Consider the following 18,497-nt stretch of genomic DNA (forward strand, 5'->3'; position numbering starts at 1 on the left):
GGTTGGTGAGCAGTTGCTCTATAGCTCAGGGAGCTAGGTCTGGTGCTCTGTGAAGACCTAGAGGGGTGAAATGGGGAATAGATGGGAGGAAGATTCAAGAGGGAGGTGAAACAATTATACTTATTGCCAGGAGAAATATCAATAACCTCAGATATGCAGATGACACCACCCTTATGGCAGAAAGCAGAGAGGAATGAAGAGTCTCTTGATGAAAGTGAAAGAGGAGAGTGAAAATGCTAGCTTAAAACTCAACATTCAAAAAACAAACATCATAGCATCTGGTCCCACCTCTTCATGGGAAAAAGATGGGGAGAAAATGAAATCAGTGACAAACTATTTTCTTGGGCTCCAAAATCACTGTAGACAGTGACTGCAGACATGAAATTAAAAGATGATTGCTCCTTTGAAGAAAAACTTTGACAAACTTAGACAGCATATTAAAAAACAGAGACCTCACTTTGCTGACAAAGGTTCATATAGTCAAAGCTATGGTTTTTCCAGTAGTGATGTATGGATGTGAGAGTTGGACTGTAAAGAAGGTTGAGGGCTGAAGAATTGATGCTTTTGAACTGTGATGCTGGGGAAGCCTCTTGAGAGTCCCTTGGACATCAAGGAGATCAAACAAATCAATCCTAAAGGAAATCAACTCTGAATATTCATTAGAAGGACTGATGGTGAAGCTGAAGCTCTAATACTTAGGCCACTTGATGGGAAGAGCTGACTCATTGGAAAAGACTCTGAGGCTGGAAAGATTGAGGGCAGGAGAAGAAGGGGGTGACAGATGGTGAGATGGTTGGATGGCATCACTGACTCAATGGACATGAGTTTGAGCAAACTCTAGGAGACAATGAAGGACAGGGAAGCCTGATGTGCTGCAGTCCATGGGGTTGCGAAGAGTCGTACATGACTGAGCAACTAAACAACAGCAACAACAAGATTTTGACAGGCAACACAGTACAGTGCAGGTATAGCATCTGTCGGTCCTGCTCTGGCTGCAGTGGCCTCAGACCCCTCTGATCCCATGTCCTATCCCATACCTTGAATCAGGAGTGCAGGGAGTGGGCATGGAGAATGGAATTACAGGACCAGAGGATCAGCAGGCTTGCACAGCACAACATACCCAGAAATTAGAGAGCATAGAACCAGAGTGTGTATGTGTGTGGGAAGACTGCAAGCAGGTTGAGCAAAGGAACCAGAGCCCTGGGTGTGGGGGGCAGGTCAGGGAGGGCAGTGATTTCCAACCAGTCTTCCCAGTGTGCCTGGTCCCAACACACACACACACAAACACACACACACAGCTCACCGATGGGTGTGATTCTAGATTCCTCTGCTGGTTGCAGCAGAAGCATGGAACCATGTGGTAGGTGAACCTGCAGGGTCTTTGCTTCTGAGGCCGAAAGTATCACAGAAAATTTTTGTGACTTATGCTTTGGGCCTGGACTTTCCAGTATTGCCATCTGCCACTTTTCTGCTCTCTAAGGATCCAACAGCCCAAACCTGAGGTCAGACTGAACATCTTGTGTTTACTGAAAAGCTGTTAGGAGGGAGGCTGACTGAAGTGTTCTTGGCTGTCAGGAGCATTTACATATAGTACGTAAATTATCAATCAAAAAGGGTGTTAATCTGTATTATTCTATTTTTATTACTTAGGTCTTGTAGACTAAAGTTAACTATTCTTTTCTAAATATATAGTGAGAATGTTAATATTTCAGATTGTTTTTCTTTAGCATAAACATTTAACCCCCTGAATGGATATGAATTTATCTGTGAGAAAATTGATATTTGGTTCTTTAAATGAGTTTATATCTGGATCCAAAGTGGTAGTTGTTGTTTAAAGAAAGAAATAATAGGAATAAATATATGCATCACTGTATATCACTGTGTTTATTTGTTTGTTACATTTTAAAAAACAAAATTATTCCTTTTAGCTTTCTGATATTTTCTCTGGGAAAATATGTAGCTACATGTATAAGTCCATCTATGGAAAGACATTGAGTGACTCAAGGTTAAGTGTCATGTAGGTCGCGGGCAGGTGAAGACCACGTTCAACAGGAAGGTAGGCACCGTTCCTGGTTCCCCCAACCAGGTACCTGAGAGACCCAGGCTCTGACAATTCCAGCTCTAGGCTCAGTGAGGAGCATCACGTCTCCTGCAGCAAACCATGGACAGGCCCACTTCTCTGAAGCCCCCTGGACAGAACAGAGCAGCAAGTAGGATGAGCCAGGGGACTGGGGACCCAGCTCTTTGAGCTGCAGGGTCTCAGACACCTGCTTCCAGAGGCTGGTGGTAGGAGAGACCTCCCTTTTCCCAAGGACTGGATCTCAAGAGGGTCTGAGGAAAAGTCTTCTGCTCCATTGGCTCTGGAAAATCCCCAGGAGTAGCCAAGGCCCAGGGACCAGGAGGAAGTTTAGGGATTAAAAATCATGGTTCTCCAGGAGCTCACAAAATTCCCCAGGGTGCAGAAACTGCTGTGGTAACAAGCAATCCCAGTAGCTTTTGAAGGGGCTGGGCCCAGGAGGGAGGTGATCTCTTATCCACCAAGGCCAATCTGCCCACAGTGGTGCGGGGCCCCAGGAGACTCAGCCCTGGACTCAAGGGATGGCTGCCCGCTGGGACCTTCCTTCAGGGCAGAAGGGACCCTGCAGACCTTTGAGGTGGCAACACTGTGCTCTGTGTTCTCGTCCCCGCCTCCAGAGGCACTGAAACTCTGACAGCCCAGCGTGGTTTTGTCCAGAGAGGGAGATTTTCCCTGAGGCCTCAGAGTGGCTCGTGTACCTGGCACATCTGGGAAAGCGGGAGTGAGGCTCTGCTCAGCCTAGAGTCCCCCTTGGAGGATGGGCAGGAGGGGTGGGGGCTGCAGGGGTCCTGGAGCTGCTCTTTACACTCAGAGTCTGCACCCCTCACCTCCAGGGCCTGTGCCCCCAGGGGAACCGGTGGGCCCCACTCCTGGAGAGAGGGGGCAGAGTAACTAGGAAGGACTCCAGGACTGAGAGTTCAAGAACCTCTGCACTTGGTCTTCACTGCTGAGCGGGGGCTTCCTCTAGTTGGTGCCAGTGGGGCTCTCTTCACTGCAGTATGCTGGCTTCCCAATGCGGTGGCTTCTCTTGTTGCAGACCATAGGCTCTAGCTCACATCTCAATAAAAATATGCATTTAGATTTGGCAGAAAGAAATAAATCCACTTATGACTTTTTGTGTGTGAATGGACTGTGAGACAGTCATTTAGAAACACTAAATCTAATCTTAAATTAGATCTTCTGTGACTGGAGTTTTATTCCCAGTTCATGGAAGTATGGATGAAGGGACTCTTCTGTACTTACATATGTGTACATTCTCATCCAAACTCCCCTTCCATCCAGGCTGCCACATAACATTGAGCTGAGTTCCATGTGCAGTACAGTAGTTCCCTGTCTGTATATTTATAAAGAATAAAATATTTCACTAAGACATCAAGCAGTATGATTAATTCTCAAAACTCAACACTTTTCACATGTAAGAACACAACTTACTAATTGTGATACTAACTGTGTGATACTAATTGTCCATGAGAACCAAAAATGAAAACATTGAAGAATGTTTAGAAAAGTTTAATGAGATGGCACTGGCTTTAAACATATTTTCAAATATATCAATAAACCAAAATGATAAAAGTAGTATCATACTACTACATAAATCCCCAGTTTAGCAGCCTGTGCACTAAGATACTTATACACATCACCTATTTAATACAATTTCATAACATAATACAAATAAATCAAGGGCTTCCCTGATAGCTCAGTTGGTAAAGAATCCTAGTGCAAAACAGGAGACCCTAGTTTGATTCCTGGGTCAGGAAGATCCACTGGAGAAGGGATAGGCTACTGACTCCTGTATTCTTGGGCTTCCCTTGCAGCTCAACTGGTAAAGAGTCCACCTGCAATCCCAGGTTCAATCCCTTGGATGGGAAGATGCCCTCGAGAGAAGAACAGATACCCACTCCAGTATTCTGGCCTGAAGAATCCCATGGACTGTATAGTCCATGGGATCGCAAAGAGTTGGGCACGAGTGAGCAACTTGCAGTTTACTTCACACAGTAAACACATGATGGGTTGCGGCGGAAACCAGAAGAAATTTAGATGTGGCCTGGAAAATTAGTGTAGCTGAGTCAAAGGATGCTGGCTTTAAGGAAAAGCTAACTCAAATGGAACAATTTTAAATTTCTAATTTTTGAAATCAGTTAAGAAAATCTCACTGATAGCTAAAAGGATGAATATACATGTAGAAATGCTGCTGCCCACTTGCCCAGCCCCACTCCCAAGGTAAGGAAGGGCCAGTTCCTCACCTCAGAGAGAAGGAGCAGAGACAATGTTCTTAAAGGCAACTCACCTAGATCCAGTCAAACAGATCTTCCCTCCCCAGCTCAATGCCTGAGTCCTGAGGGACAAGGTCACAGAGAAGGGGCCCACAGACCCCTGGAGCCCCCCACACTCCTGGAGCCTTTGCTGAGGAGAGCAAACCTTTTCAGTTCAGGGAGCTCAGTCTAGTCCAGGATGCAACGCAGCCCAGTCAGCGCAGGGTTTATTCCATGAGGCATCATTGCATTGACTTACTCTCAGGGTGAATGTGGGGTAGATGGAGAGGCCAGAAATTATAGCAGAAGATGTCTTCTTTCCAGCAGGTCCCACTTTGTATGAAGAGGGAAGGAAAGAAGGAAGGCAATGAAAAGGCATAGAGAGAAGAGCCCATGGACTTTTGCTGAAAGTTGTCCATTCAGGTTGTGAACTAAACTCAGTTGGAATCTGAGTGAGAGGAGTCCCCTGATGATGAAGAGCTGGAGCCGTGGTCCTCAGGCTCAGAATCTCCATCTTCATCTTCACTGCTGGGGGCTGAGGAGATGCCTTCCTCCTCTTCCTCATTTTCTTCTGATCTCCCTGAGGCAGGAGAATGTTCTCCAATCGTGTCTGATAATGTCAACTCTGCAGCCTGAAGCCCCAGGTCCTCTCTAAGTTTTCCTTGCAGATCCCCTGATGATGGGGACTGCAGACCCATCCTTCTTATCTTGGGGTTTGGGCCCCCCATCACACTCATGTTCTTAGCTTAGCACAGGTCGCCTCTCTGTAAGCAGCATATTCTTTCAGCTCCCTGCTCGACCAGAGATCCTGGTGGAACTTGTGAGAGCCATTCATCAGGGGATTCTTGGGCTTGCTGTGGAATTTCCACTTCATTGGTAAATTGTTTTCTAGGGGAGACCTCACTTTTTGCACATTATCTTGAAACTTCCTTGGCACTTTGCTTTGACACTTCCTTTGGTGACGTCAGGTTTCTTGGAGATCTGGACTAGATCATGGTGCTGTTCTCTGAAAAAAGCCACTTTCTTCTGAAACTCCTGTTTCTCTTTCTGGAAAAAAAAATTTTTTTTCATTTATTTTTATTAGTTGCAGGCTAATTACTTTAAAATATCGCAGTGGTTTTTGCCATACTTTGACATGAATCAATCATGGATTTACATGTGTTCCCCATCCTGAACACCCCTCCCAACTCCCTCCCCACCCCATCCCTCTGGGTCATCCCAGTGCACCAGCCCCGAGCACTTTTCTCATGCATCCAACCTGGACTGGCTATCTGTTTCACACTTGATAATATACATGTTTCGATGCTGTTGTCTCAGATCATCCAACCCTCGCCTTCTCCCATAGAGTCCAAAAGTCTGTTCTGTACATCTGTGTCTCTTTTTCTGTCTTGCATACAGGATTAGAGTTACCATCTTTCTAAATTCCGTATATATGTGTTATTATACTGTAATGGTCTTTATCTTTCTGGCTTACTTCACTCTGTATAATGGGCTCCAGTTTCATGCATCTCATTAGAACGGATTCAAATGAATTCTTTTTAATGGCTGAGTAATATTCCATGGTGTATATGTACCACAGCTTCCTTATCCATTCGTCTGCTGATGGGCATCTAGGGTGCTTCCATGTCCTGGCTATTATAAACAGTGCTGCGATAAACATTGGGGTGCACGGCTCTCTTTCAGATCTGGTTTCCTTGGTGTGTGTGCCCAGAAGTGGGATTGCTGGGTCATATTGCAGTTCTATTCCCAGTTTTTTAAAGAATCTCCACACTGTTCTCCATAGTGGCTGTACTAGTTTGCATTCCCACCAACAGTGTAAGAGGGTTCCCTTTTCTCCACACCCTCTCCAGCATTTATTGCTTGTAGACTTTTGGATAGCAGCCATTCTGACTGGCGTGTAATGGTACCTCATTGTGGTTTTGATTTGCATTTCTCTGATAATGAGTGATGTTGAGCATCTTTTCATGTGTTTGTTATTCATCTGTATTTCTTCTTTGGAGAAATGTCTGGTTGATCTTTGGCCCATTATTTGATTGGGTTATTTATTTTTTTGGAATTTAGCTGGAGGAGTTGCTTGTATATTTTTTAGATTAATCCTTTGTCTGTTGCTTCATTTGCTATTATTTTCTTCCATTCTGAAGGCTGTCTTTTCACCTTGCTTATAGTTTCCTTTGTTGTGCAAAAGCTTTTATGTTTAATCAGGTCCCATTGTTTATTTTTGCTTTTATTTCCAATATTCTGGGAGGTGTGTCATAGAGGATCCTGCTGTGATTTATGTTGGAGAATGTTTTGCCTATGTTCTCCTCTAGGAGTTTTATAGTTTCTGGTCTTACACTTAGATCTTTAATCCATTTGGAGTTAATTTTTGTGTATTGTGTTAAAAAGATTTCTAGTTTCATTCTTTTACAAGTGGTTGACCAGTTTTCCCAGCACCACTTGTTAAAGAGAGTGTCTTTTTTCCATTGTATATCCTTGCCTCCTTTGTCAAGATAAGATGTCCATAGGTGTGTGGATTTATCTCTGGACTTTCTATTTTGTTCCATTGATCTATATTTCTGTCTTTGTGCCAGTACCATACTGTCTTGATGACTGTGGCTTTGTAGTAGAGCCTGAAGTCAGGCAGGTTGATTACTCCAGTTCCATTCTTCTTTCTCAAGATTGCTTTGATTATTCGAGGTTTCTTGTATTTCCATACAAATTGTAAAATTATTTGTTCTAGTTCTGTGAAGAATACCGTGGGTAGCTTGTTAGGGATTGCATTGAATCTATAGATTGCTTTGGGTAGTATACTCATTTTCACAATGTTGATCCTTCCAATCCATGAACACGGTATATTTCTCAATCTATTTGTGTCCTCTGATTTCTTTCATCAGTTTTCTATAGTGTTTTCTATGTATAGGTCTTTTGTTTCTTTAGGTAGATATACTCCTAAGTATTTTATTCTTTTTGTTGCAATGGTGAGTGGTATTGTTTCCTTAAATTCTTTCTGTTTTCTCATTGTTAGTGTATAGGAATCCAATGGATTTCTGTGTCTTCATTTTATATCCTGCAACTTTACTATATTCATTGATTAGTGTAGTAATTTTCTGGTAGAGTCTTTAGGGTTTTCTATGTGGAGGATAATGTCATCTGCAAACAGTGAGAGTTTTACTTCTTCTTTTCCTATCTGGATTCCTTTTATTTCTTTTTCTGCTCTGATTGCTGTGTCTAAAACTTCCAAAACTATGCTGAATAGTAGCAGTGAGAGTGGGCACCCTTGTCTTATTCCTGATTTTAGAGGAAATGCTTTCAGTTTTTCACCATTGAGGATAATATTTGCTGTGGGTTTGTCATATATAGCATTTATTTTTTATTCCATCTATTCCTGATTTCTGAAGAGTTTTTTTTTTAAATCATAAATGGATGTTGAATTTTGTCAAAGGCTTTTTATGCCTCTATTGAGATAATCATATGGTTTTTATCTTTCAATTTGTTAATGTGGTGATAAAGCCCACTTGGTCATGATGTATGATCTTTTTAATATGTTGTTGGATTCTGTTTGCTAGAGTTTTGTTAAGGATTTTTGCATCTATGCTCATCAGTGATATTGGCCTGTAGTTTTCTTTTTTTGTGGCATCTTTGTCTGGTTTTGGAATTAGGATGATGGTGGTTTCATAGAATGAGTTTGGAAGTTTACCTTCTTCTGCAATTTTTTGGAAGAGTTTGAGTAAGGTAGGTGTTAGGTCTTCTCTAAATTTTTGGTAGAATTCAGCTGTGAAGCCATCTGGTCATGGGCTTTTGTCTCCTGGAAGATTTCTTATTACAGTTTCTATTTCCGTGCTTGTGACAGGTCTGTTAAGATCTTCTATTTCTTCCTGGTTCCGTTTTGGAAAATTATACTTTTCTAAGAATTTGTCCATTTCTTCCAAGTTGTCCATTTTATTGGCATAGAGCTGCTGGTAGTAGTCTCTTATGATCCTTTGTATTTCAGTGTTGTCTGTTGTTATCTCTCCATTTTCATTTCTAATTTTGTTGATTTGTTTCTTCTCCCTTTGTTTCTTAATGAGTCTGGCTGACGCTTCGTCAATTTTGTTTATCTTTTCAAAAAACCAGCTTTTAGCTTTGTTGATTTTTGCTATGGTCTCTTTTGTTTCTTTTGCATTTATTTCTGCCCTAATTTTTTTAGATTTCTTTCCTTCTACTAAACCTGGGTTTCTTCATTTTTTCCTTCTGTAGTTGCTTTAGGTGTTGATTTAGGTTATTTATTTGACTTTTTTCTTGTTTCTTGAGTTAAGCCTGTAATGCTATGAACCTTCCCCTTTGCACTGCTTTTATAGTGTCCCATAGGTTTTGGGTTGTTGTGTTTTCATTTTCATTCATTTCTATGCATATTTTGATTTCTTTTTTGATTTCTTCTATGATTTGTTGGTTATTCAGAAGTGTGTTATTTAGCCTCCATATGTTTGAATTTTTAATAGTTTTTTTTTTTTTTTTTTCCTGTAATTGAGATCTAATCTTACTGCATCATGGTCAGGAAAGATGACTGGAATGATTTCATTTTTTTTTTTTAATATACCAAGGCTAGATTTATGGCTCAGGATGTGATCTATTCTGGAGAAGGTTCCGTGTGCACTTGAGAAAAAGGTGAAATTGATTGTTTTGGGGTGAAAAGTCCTATAGGTATCAATTAGGTCTAACTGGTCCATGTGTCATTTAAAGTTTGTGTTTCCTTGTTAATTTTCTATTTAGTTGATCTATCCATAGGTGTGAGTGGGGTATTAAAGTCTCCCACTATTATTGTGTTATTGTTAATTTCCCCTTTCATACTCATTAGCATTTGCCTTACATATTGTGGTGCTCCTATGTTGGGTGCATATATATTTATAATTGTTATATCTTCTTCTTGGATTGATCCTTTGATCATTATGTAGTGTCCTTCTTTGTCTCTTTTCACAGCCTTTATTTGAAAGTCTATTTTATCTGATGAGTATTGTGACTCCTGCTTTCTTTTGGTCTCCTTTTGCGTGAAATATTTTTTTTTTTTCCAGCCCTTCACTTTCAGTCTCTATGTGTCCCTTGCTTTGAGGTGGGTCTCTTGTAGACAGCATATATAGGGGTCTTGTTTTTGTATCCATTCAGCCAGTCTTTGTCTTTTGGTTGGGGCATTCAACCCATTTACATTTAAGGTAATTATTGATAGGTATGGTCCCGTTGCCATTTACTTTGTTGTTTTGGGTTCACGTTTATACAACCTTTCTGTGTTTCCTGTCTAGAGAAGATCCTTTAGCATTTGTTGAAGAGTTGATCTGGTGGTTCTGAATTCTCTCAGCTTTTGCTTGCCGGTAAAACCTCAAAATTCTCCTTCATATATGAATGAGATCCTTGCTGGGTACAGTAATCTGGGTTGTAGGGTATTCTCTTTCATTACTTGAAGTATGTCCTGCCATTCCCTTCTGGCCTGAAGAGTTTCTATTGATAGATCAGCTGTTATCCTTATGGGAATCCTTTTGTGTGTTATTTATTGTTTCTCTCTTGCTGCTTTTAATATTTGTTCTTTGTGTTTGATCTTTGTTAATTTGTCTTGGAGTGTTTCGCCTTGAGTTTATCCTGTTTGGGACTCTCTGGGTTTCTTGGACCTGTGTGACTATTTCCTTCCCCATTTTAGGGAAGTTTTTAGCTATTATCTCCTCGAGTATTTTCTCTTGTCCTTTCTTTTTGTCTTCTTCTTCTGGGACTCCTATGATTTGAATGCTGGGTCATTTCACATTGTCCCATTCTGGTACGCCTATGATTCGAATGCTGGGGCATTTCACATTGTCCCAGAGGTCCCTGAGATTGTCCTCATTTCTTTTGATTCTTTTTTCTTTTTTCCTCTCTGCTTCATTTATTTCCACCATTTTGTCTTCTACCTCACTTATCCTATCTTCTGCCTCCATTATTCTACTGTTGGTTCCCTCCAGAGTGTTTTTGATCTCATTTATTGCATTATGCATTTTTAATTGACTGTTTTTTTATTTCTTCTAAGTCCTTGTTAAACATTCCTTGCATCTTCTCAATCCTTGTCTCAGGCTATTTATCTGTAACTCCATTTTATTTTCAAGATTTTGGATCATTTTTATCATCATTATTATAAATTTTTTTAAGGCAGGTTCCCTATGTCCTCCTCTTTTGTTTGGCTTGGTGGGCATTTTTCATGTTCCTTTACCTGTTGGGTATTTCTCTGCCTTTTCATCGTTTAGATTGCTGTGTCTGGAGTGGGCTTTATGTATTCTGATGGTCTGTGGTTCCTTTTCATTGTGGAAGTTTCTCCCAGTGGGTGAGGTTGGATGTTGACTTGTCAAGGTTTCCTGGTTAGGGAAGCTTGCATCGGTGTTCTGGTGGGTGGAGCTGAATTTCTTCTCTCGAGTGCAATGGAGTGTCCAGTAGTGAATTTTGAGATGAGTCTATGTGTTTGGTGTGACTTTGGGCAGGCTGTATATTGACACTCAAGGCTATGTTCCTGCGTTGCTGGAGAATTTGTGTGGTATGTCTTGCTCTGGAACTTATTGGCTCTTCGGTGGTGGTTGGTTTCAGTGTAGGTATGGAGGCTTTTGGATGATCTCTTATTACTTAATGTTCCCTGTAGTCAGGAGTTCTCTGGTGTTCTCAGGTTTTGGGCTTAAGTCTCCTGCCTCTGGATTTCAGTCTTATTCTTCCAGTAGCCTCGAGACTTCTCCTACTATACAGCACTGATAATAAAACTTCTAGGTTAATGGTGAAAACATTCTCCACAGTGAAGGATACCCAGAGAGGTTCACAGAGTTATATGAGGAAGAGGAGAGGGAGGAAGGAGATACAGATGAGCAGAAGGAGAAAGGGGGGGACTCAAGAGGAACGAGACAGATCTAGGCAGTACTCTGTTCCCTAAGTGTTCTCGGTAGCCCAGAACACCCACAGAGATTCACAGAATTGGATTGAGAAGAGAAGGGGAGGGAGGAAATAGAGGTGATTTGGGGGAGAAAAAGGAGAGTCAAAAGGGGGAGAGAGTAATCATCACACTCCTGAGTAAAAATGGGTACTGAATATTGGATTCTTAAATGTCCAAAATTGATTTCAAATACTGACAAACAAAGATTAAAAACCTAGAGTAGAGTTTAGACTCTTAAAAATACAATATTAAGAACAAAAACAAAAATTTAAGAAATATATATGAAGTTTGCTTTAAAAATAGGGTCTTTTTTTTTGCATGGTTATATTGGATTATGAAAATGAAAATTAAGAAGTAATAGAGAAGTGATAGAGGGCTTGAAAAAAATAAAAGAAAAAAATAAAAATAATTTTTTTAAAATTAAAAAATAGAAAAAATATATCTAGGAATTTCTCTGGAGCTGTTGCGGGCAGTGTGGGTTTGGTTCAGTTTCAGATAGCTCCTTGTTCCAGCTTATACTTCTCAATATCTATAGGCCCCTTCCAGTGTAGTCGGTGTTAACTACAGGGATTTTAATCTGTTGCACCTGTCACTTCTAAAGCGGTTCCCTTTGCCTATTTGGCTACTGTTTGCAGGCCTCTTCAATGTCTAATTTCTGCTCTAACACAAGTGAGTGGAGGTGGTCTCTTGTTTAGGTTCGCTTGTTCAGGTATGCTGTGGGGAGGGAGGGGCACTGCAGACAAATATCACTGGCGTGTGTGGGGAGCACTCACAGTGTTCCGGCCACACTGGGTTTGCCCCCGCTCATGGCGTGTGTGCTTTCCCCGTCTACACTGCTCAGGCTCCAGGCTGCTCTACAGGGAGCGGGCCCTGAGTTGTGTGCACTTCCCAGGCCTAAGCTGCTCAGGTTTGGTTTCTGGGTTCTTAGCAAAAGCGCAGACTCGGTTGGGCCTGCGTTTTGTGCCTTCCCCCGCTGGAGCAGCTCAGGCAGCCAGGAGCTTGATGAGTGCACTCTCCCCAGGTTGCAGTGTGCCTTATCCCCTCCGCAGTCCAAGCTTCAGTTTCTGCGTGCCAGTCCGGTGCTCCTTGTGTCTGTTCTGGGAGCTGATCTCTAGCTGCAACCCTCCCAGCGGATGTCAACCATCCAGAATCTCAGGAGGTCTTTGATTAGAAACTGGAAGCCTGTTTGCAGTTTGGTAGGGGATGCCCTCTCTGGGGCCGAGTTTGCCCCTTTCCCCTACCCCCTGCCTCCTGCCTCCGGCGGGGGATGGGCCAGTCCGCAGCTGGCTAGCTCTTCTCTGGAATTGCTCAGTCCTTCCTTTGTTCTGCGAACGGGCTGGCAGTGTCTTCGGTTAGGGCTTTTTGCAGGTTAATTTTCTCTCTCTCTCTTGCTATCCCACAGTTTAAGTTGCTATCTCACATTAGCTCCCTCCGATTGCCCTCAGGGCATTCAGGCCTGGTCCTTACCCTAAGCAATGCTGCCTGCTCCTCTCTGTTCAGCCCCCACTTGCTGGTGGTGGATGTGAGCATCTGGGGTACTTTTCTGCTGGGAGTTGCTTTTAGGCATGTAATCTGTGGGTTTTATTTATTTTTCCTCCCGGTTAGGTTGCCCTCTGAGATTTGAAAACTTCCCCCAGACCCGCCAGTGAGAGGGTTTCCTGGTGTTTGGAAACTTCCTCTATTAAGACTCCCTTCCCAGGACAGGTCTCTGTCCCTAACTCTTTTGTCTCTCTTTTTATCTTTTATATTTTGCCCTACCTCCTTTCAAAGACAATGGGCTGCCTTTCTGGGTGCCTGATGTCCTCTGCTAGTGATCAGAAGTTGTTTTGTGGTGTTTGCTCTGTGTTCAAATGTTCTTTCCATCAATTTGTAGGGGAGAATGTGGTCTCCCCATCCTATTCCTCTTCCCTCTTAGTGCCTCCTCCTTTCTGGAAATCTTGACTGTATTTCAGCTTGATCTGTTCCGGCAGCTTCCTGTATCCTTCAGACAGACCCTTGGTCAGCTCCTGGTTGCTCATTGTGGGGTATTTTTGGAGGTACTGAGTTCCCATCTCTTTAAAAAAGCAGAGATAAGCTGTAAAGGGGTTCTTGGGTAAGTCAGGATGTTTCTTGTGTTTTCTGCTTTTGGAAGGATTGTTAACATTTTCCTTAGCTTCCAGGGCTAATTCTGTCAAAGTTTGAAGCTTTCTCATATTATGGGAAATCTGTAACCATTTGAGTTTGTACATTTCCCCAGAAAATTATTTACAAGCTGTTTTTTCCCAGTCCGTCACTGACTGGGTTATTTTGAACATGTGCTTGTCGCTGGATGGAATTTGTTTGTTTGTTTGTTTTTACATTCCAGTAACTGTAGAATGTCTTCTCTGGACCAGTTATCTTGGCTTTTAGGCAGCACGTTTTCTAGGTTTTGGGAAATGTATGGTCCCAGCAGTTCAGACACCTCAGTGGTATTTCCACCATCTGCAATCTCAAGATTGAACAGTGAGCTCTTTCTGCACTCTCAAGATTGCAGGTGAGTGCTTTCTGAAGTCCAGCAGTCTGTGGGATTCTGTGTATCTGTGGAAAAAGAGATAGAAAGCCCCTCTCCTCTGGGATGCATGAGAGAAGCGCACTCTGCTGAGAGATGTCCCTTCTGTGGTTTCTTTTGCCCTTAAGAATGTAAATGACAACTGTCTCAGTTTGAATTGAGATTCATATTGAGTTTTATTAAGCTTCTTTGCAGTTAAAAATCCTCAGATCCCACCCCAAAGTGCCTTGCAATCAATCTCACAAAAGGATGTTTAACACACAAATGAACAAAATAAAAGACTGGCTGCTCACTCAAGGGACGAAGAATAAGAGAAAATGAAGGGAGTGAAAAAATAAATAAATATAATAAAATGCCTGAAAAGCAAATGGCTTTAAAACAGCAATGAGATCCCACAGTACATGTATAAGAATCATCAAAATCCCAGAGGGATGTCACCAAATACTGAGAGAATGCAGAGAATCAGGAAGTTAGATTCTCTGCTGCTGCCAGTGTCAAATATATCTAAATATCTGTGTCTGGATTGGCATTTTCAGGAAACTACAGGTGGCAAACGTCAGCCTTGGTGTTTGAAATCTGACTATAGTGGCAGAAAAGATGTTAACAACTTCAGGAAGTTATCCTTCATGTCCAAGAGTACATATCACAAATGAACAAAGGCTCATTCCTAAGCTAAGAAGGTCTAAAGAAATGAAGCCCTGATCATCAAAATGCTGACTCTTACCTCTGAAGTTGTTCAGCATGGGTAGGAATCCAGAGACAGGCCAGGAAGGGAGCTCTGGGTTCATGGGCTGAGGCTTCTGCATCTGTGCCAAGTCAGCCCTGTAACAAAGGACATCGGTTCCATGTCAAGGCCAAAGGCTAATCACGGGAGCATTGCAAAACAGCAGATTTCACTCCAGGTTATGTTGTCAGAATTCTCCTACTTTTGGTGATTTGCATATACAATATATTCTACTCACATGAGAATATAAAAAATGTTGCCATATTTTTTACTAAATAGAAATTATCTCAAATTTCAATTTTCCCATTTTTCTCAGACATTATTCCAAGGTTTCACTCACTGAACTTCATTCCCTTCCTCAATTCCATTGATCCCAAGATCCTGGGCATTTTACAGAGACCAAGAAATTCAGGCTAAGCCTTTGAGACTTCACTCACAAAGTAGCCATCAAGGATGCATTCTGTGTAAAAAACAAGTGCTCACTGACCAGACCTGTTTACTCTTGTCAATCCAGCAAAGTGACCGATGTCCAACCTGGCTGCCCTGGTCCTGAAAGTCACTTCTCTTGGGTGGGCAGCAGGAAGCACCTCCCTGTGAGGTCCCGCCTGCAGGGGGCTTGCTGTGATGGAACAGGCTGAGTCACTGCTACTCAGTATCAGCAATATCACAGTCTCACTTGTCATGTACGGGGAATATGCTTCTTTCATAATTTTCTCACCTTCCAACTCACTAGGGTAGGTGCTTCCTCTGTGATATCCTAGAAAAATCCCTTCACTAAGTTTTATTTTAGTGAAGTTAGAGAGGACTGGGTGAGTGGGTGGAACAAAGCCAAGAATGTCAGCATGTTCTCAGGTATATGGGCTTCCCTCATAGCTCAGTTGGGAAAGAAACCATCTGCAATGCAAGAGACCCTGGTTCAACTCCTTGGGAAGATCCACTGGAGAAAGGATAGGCTACCCACTCCAGTATTCTTGGGCTTCCCTTAGCTGGTAAAGAATCCACCTTCAATGTGGGAGACCTGGCTTCAATTGCTGGGTTGGGAAGATCCCCTGGAGAAGGGAAAGGCTACCCACTCCAGTATTCTGGCCTGGAGAATTCCATGGACTGTATAGTCCATGAGGTCTCAAAGAGTTGGACATGACTGAGCAACTTTCACTTTCACTTTCTCAGGTATATTTGTTTTCAGTCAAATGAAAAGGAAACATCTGAGACCAAAGATCAGAAGTCCTTAAAGTTCTTTTGAAATAAAATAGAAAATGGCCAAAAAGACAATATTGATAATACATATACTAGTGTTCTGTACCTATAGAGTCACGCATGGATTCAATCTGAACATGCTGGGCTATTTATTTGCTTATTTATTCATTTATGTTACAATAGGAGCTTGTAGAGCTACTTTTCTAGCTGTACTTCATACACAGTGTGTACAGGTCAATCCCAGATTTCCAGTCTAAACTTCCTTTCTCCTTTGCCCTTGTTCTGAATGGAAAAAAAAAAAAAAAAACAGAAAAAAATTACAGAAAGTTTCAAAAAGGCAAAACTTGAAAATGCCGCATACCGGGGAATGACTTATGTTTCATTTAATTTACACTGTAATATGTTAGTTGTAGTAAATTGACTAGAGATGGCAAAGCATAGAGGAACATGCTTAGAATTTCTCTGCAAATACTATGGCATTACGTACTAAGGATTCTTTATCCTGGAATTTGGGGATGGGGGTGGATCTCAAATCAATTCCCCATGGTCCCAAGGAACAACGGTTAATCCACTTCATGAAAAAGACAACACATTTTTGAGAAATCAAAAATCATCAGTGTATACTTGCCTTTCCAATACACTTTCCAAGCCCTGTCAAAGAAACAGATCATGTTAATCATGAGAGTTCTATCCATTTTCATGTTCTTTACTATTCCTGTTTGTGTATAAGATATGGCTTTCTAATTCTTTCTAGAGAACACTCAGAAGCTATCTTCATAACAGAGCCTAAACTAAAACATGATGGGCTTCTTCAGGACACATTAGGGAAGGAAAGGGGGCAGGAAAGGTCTGCGTCATGATGCATCAACATCTAGGTTTCCAGTGTCACTCATTGCCCAGTGCTATGTTCAAGGAGAAAACTCACCATTTATAATAACAATTAAAGTAAAACAGAAAACTGAGTAAAATGCACTATCAGTTCAGTTCAGTTGCTCAGTCGTGTCCGATTCTTTGCGACCCCATGAATCTCAGCATGCCAGGCCTCCTTGTCCATCACCAACTCCTGGAGTTTACTCAAACCCATGTCCATCAAGTCGGTGATGCCATCAGCCATCTCATCCTCTATCGTCCCCTTCTCCTCCTGCCCCCAATCCCTCCCAGCATCAGGGTCTTTTCCAATGAGTCAACTCTTCACATTATAGAGTGCTTTAAAATTGATACCAGTTCTAAATATCTTACGTAGATGCCAGAAAAAACTTCAGTGTCCTCAAGGTGTGGACAGCAGAGAGTGACAAGGGTTTAGGGGGATGTATAGTGAGATTTATGCCAAGAAAATTCACTTGCCCCTGGTCACAGAATTTTGCTGATTTTGTTACAATCTGTCTGGATAGGTAATATTTCAGTGTCACAGCAGTTCCTCTCTGAGAGTGTTTCTCTCTCTGCGGATGGAACCTCCGTTCTCATATGGACCAGCTCCGTGTCCGGTTTGTGGCACATTTCGGTCAGCTCTCTGTACATTTCTCTCAGACTTTCTCTGTACTTAGTCATTCTGAACACACTCTCCTTGAGTTGGTCACAAATCTGGCTGACTTCTCTCTCCAGGGCCTCCAGATGCAGTTGCTCTTCCTCCCGGAACAACAGAAGCATCCTCTGATATTCAGCTGTAATCATCACCTTCCTTAAGGCCACATATTTCTGAGGGGATAGAGGACTCAAAGCATCGCTTATGTTCATATTCAAAAGAAAACCTCAAATATTATTTCATTCATGTCATCAAGAAAGTTCTTGACAAACTTTTGGTCTCAGGTATCTTCCTGTCTATTTTCTGTGAGTTCCTAGTTTCTTTCCCTGTTTGAATCAAGCTATCTAGGAGTCCCAAACTCTATCATTAAGAGGATTCTTCAGGGTTCTTGCTCCATAAGTTATTTCCTCTCTAAATTGGATCTTAATTTTCTCTTCTTATTTTCTTTGGTTTTTCTAAATATTCTTTAAACTGATAAACCTCATTTTGTACAGTTTTAAAAAATACATATATGCACTCTAATTTCCCTCTAGGCACTATGCTATTCCTCTCCTCTCCTTCACAGTGACACTTATGCAATGTGTCTTATACTCCGTGTCTGACAAGGTTTATTCAAATATGCAAAATTTGTCCTAGGAACACTTTTCATGCCATGGTTTTCCCATATACTAGCATTTCTTGAACTAACCTGCTCCAATTGTGATTACTGATAGGTCGTTTGAAACCACGCCTTTACAAGGGAAGACATCAATATCCTTTAATGGGAATTTAAATGGACCTAAAAAGCTAGACTACTATCAACATGGAGTGGGCAGCTGTTCCCTTCTCCAGGGGACCTTCCCAATCCAGGGCTTGAACCCCAGTCTCCTGCATTACAGGTAGAGTCTCTGCCATCTGAGCCACCACGTAAGCCTCTGGGGGCAACTCTTACCTCCTTGCTATTTCTTTGGCTGTTCAGTGGATTAATACACACAGAGTGTAACACAGCATCCAATGAACTGTTGGAATGAAGAACTCTCTGCAGGGCTCTCCCGGCTGACTCAGGCCATGACCTTGGGCGTGGGTATTCTTCATGCTTCTACCGGTTGGTGTATAAGCCACAGTTTCTTGAAAGAGGCAAGAGTCTGGGCTTATTGAAGTCATCCGTGTGACATGCACAGTAATCACCTCAGGACACCGACCTTCATCTGCTCCTTGAACTGCCCTCAGGGCACACTGTCTTGGGGGCTGCAGTGGGTGACGGCCTTTTGGCTGCAATAGCCTTTGTTTACTGATGAGGCAAGTGAAATATTTGTCCCCAGAGGAAAGTGTA

At 42.0% G+C, this 18,497-nt stretch overlaps 1 long non-coding RNA gene across 1 annotated transcript; it reads right to left on the minus strand.

Annotated features, from left to right (window-relative positions):
* Nucleotides 1-1,205: 1,205 nt before the first annotated feature.
* Nucleotides 1,206-18,289, minus strand: LOC139033724 (uncharacterized). The gene is made up of 4 exons (XR_011486205.1): nt 18,117-18,289; nt 14,467-14,564; nt 4,365-5,376; nt 1,206-3,410 (listed from the first exon to the last, which is right to left on the minus strand). It is a non-coding gene; the product is annotated as an uncharacterized lncRNA (long non-coding RNA).
* Nucleotides 18,290-18,497: the final 208 nt, after the last annotated feature.

This window comes from Odocoileus virginianus, unplaced genomic scaffold (assembly GCF_023699985.2).
Source record: "Odocoileus virginianus isolate 20LAN1187 ecotype Illinois unplaced genomic scaffold, Ovbor_1.2 Unplaced_Scaffold_45, whole genome shotgun sequence".
NCBI lineage: Eukaryota > Metazoa > Chordata > Mammalia > Artiodactyla > Cervidae > Odocoileus > Odocoileus virginianus.